General features: G+C 40.4%; 1 non-coding gene across 1 annotated transcript; it reads right to left on the bottom strand.

Moving 5' to 3' along the window:
• Positions 1-493: 493 nt before the first annotated feature.
• Positions 494-565, bottom strand: trnad-guc (transfer RNA aspartic acid (anticodon GUC)). The gene has a single exon. It is a non-coding gene; the product is annotated as a tRNA-Asp (tRNA).
• Positions 566-2,626: the final 2,061 nt, after the last annotated feature.

Genomic DNA, 2,626 nt, shown 5'->3' with positions numbered 1-2,626 from the left:
TACAGGCTGCATTGGGTTCTGCTGCTTTTTCTTCCGAGTCGCCTGCCCCTCCTCCCCCGAAGTCATCGGCTCTTCCTCGGTTGTATCACACACAGGTTCGGAAACATTCGATGCGCATTACCGTCCCCTCCTGCACTGGAGGGTTAAGGACAACGTGATTATATCGAACCAAAATTGAAATGTGCAAGTTGACTTTCCTAGTTATACGTCTTCATTTTTATTCTGGGTTTAACAACCATGAGTTTATGACCGTATTTTACATGATTAGTTGGCGACTGGACCTTATTGTTTATATCTCTTATTAAGGATCCATCCATCCATACATCAATTATCAAAACCACACACTTACAATCCGAGTCTAGTTTCATATGCTGCGCTGCTGAGCGACCCGCAGAATATTATGCATGAGTACAAGTCACAAGCCCCGTTTCCACTAACACGGGGCCGGTTCTAGCTTGGTGCCTTTTGAGACCGAGGCAAAAAGATGCAGACTCTCCCCGTCGGGGAATCGAACCCCGGTCTCCCGCGTGACAGGCGGGGATACTCACCACTATACTAACGAGGAGATGTACGCGCACTACTTTTACATCTTCAAGATAAACAGCGGATGACTACTAACATTTGCGAGTAATCAATGACTGAGCTTCATGTCATGACCATGGTGCTCAAGAGAAGAAAAAATACATAATGTACGTCCACTGATACCAGAACAACCATATAGCTTTATACTAAGACGATGATTAAACGGAAAATTCCTTTACAAAACACTGCCACAAAATCATAGTTTCGCAATATTACATCGTGCAACGGGACACAGTGTAAGTACGTGAAGTCGGTAATTAAATCAAGAAAAAAAAGTGAGAGGAAAAGAATACTTTTCTATTATCATATTTTTCTAACTGGCCAAACTGAGTCATATTTTGATTATACACACTAACAGAAAAACAGTGCAAATCTCCGGTAGTCCGTTTCACTTGCGCTCCGCTATGGGGCAGTAACAAGCAGAGCTTAAGTGTGGAAGGAAAAAAAAAACACAGGACAGCATCAATCCCAACTTCACAAACGCCGGAGATCGAGATGCTGTAAGCATGACAATTAACATCTTTATCCAAGGGAACAGCTGCAAGACAGATGCCGCGCCTAACAAAGGTAGGATCGATTCCGAAGTTCAGGCATTTACAGACGCGGACTCTTCTGGAGTTGATTTTTTTCGGGAGATACGCATCAACTTCAAAAGTATGAACCGCATTATATCTATATCTGTTATGACGTTGTAGCTATTGATACTGATGCATCACAAAAATAATTTAAATGTTTTTTCATTCTGACATATGTTCGTTCGGACGAGGATTTTATTATATGAGATAAGTTTTAAATGAAAACTTTTTTTAATCTATATGATTAATTCTCGAATCTAAGCCAGACTTCACATAAATCATTCATTCATAAATATAATGGAACATACAACATCCAGGTATCCATGAAATTTATGATCAGGCTATACGTTTGTGATAACAACAAAACAACACAACATGTATATTTACAATATATGGGCCTATTGTTTAATATTGCCTCCAAATTATAGCCAGACAATAACGCAATAGGCCGACATCAAACTATTTTCATGTAAAACAAAAGTGCTGGCAGTTTGCTTGTGCTTACAGACCCCGCCTTGAGCCCATCCAGAAAGATCCCAAAAATAACCGACAAGCAAAGGTTGTAACAATCTGAGCATGTTTAGTTTAATGTAATCAGGAGCCGAATTAATAACGCGAATAAATGATCAAACCGAAAGTCTGTAGTCGGGAATATCCGATAACGTCTTTGACGTGCAGTTAAGATAGTCAGAGGAAAAACCTTGTAGTTTACTTATATATATGCCTAAATATATGAGTGTGTCTCTCCGGTGATTTAATGATGAATATAACGATTACATATCAAATCACACATTAAGCAATTATTATATTACTAGGTTGAACGTTTTCACTATGTCTGTCGTCACCTTGATTTCACGATTTTGACTATTCTTCTTATCCCAGATTGAACAAGTCATTGTGGCGATGCAAGATCCCGACATGGGGATAAAGATGAAGAATCAAAGACTGTTAATCACAGTGATTCCACATGCGATGACAGGTGCACGATACATATTTTACTTTTTAAAAATAATTTTTCGTGCCGCCCGGGTTGTCTTACACCCGGCCGTGCAGTGTCCCGGGGGCCGGGTCCTAATGGTCATTTAAGCCCTTCACAGGAAAGCCCATACATCGGCGGTCTTCGGGAATCCTGTGCATTAAGACTGTCATCGATCTCCTTGCGCTCATATTTATTTATGTAATTTATTTATCGAGTTCAGCGTTTTTGATTTATGACGGCTTAATGCATTTCTCGACTCTAACTAGATGCCTTCCTCGCTATGCCTTCCCAGGAAATGATATCGTGGAGTGGCTAATTCAGAAGTACTCCATCATGGAAGAAGGTAGGGCCGAGAAGTATGTAGGGAAGCGTTACCTGGTGCTCTTATGTGAGGTTAATCGATTGTTTTTTTCCCTTCGTGACGACGATGGCGCCCCTGCTGGCGAAAGACGTCATCAGGTTTTTTTTTTTTTGTAATAAAATAACAGAA

The sequence above is a fragment of the Brienomyrus brachyistius genome, unplaced genomic scaffold, assembly GCF_023856365.1.
Source record: "Brienomyrus brachyistius isolate T26 unplaced genomic scaffold, BBRACH_0.4 scaffold303, whole genome shotgun sequence".
In the NCBI taxonomy this organism is placed as follows: domain Eukaryota; kingdom Metazoa; phylum Chordata; class Actinopteri; order Osteoglossiformes; family Mormyridae; genus Brienomyrus; species Brienomyrus brachyistius.
This window is presented reverse-complemented; position numbering and strand designations above follow the sequence as displayed.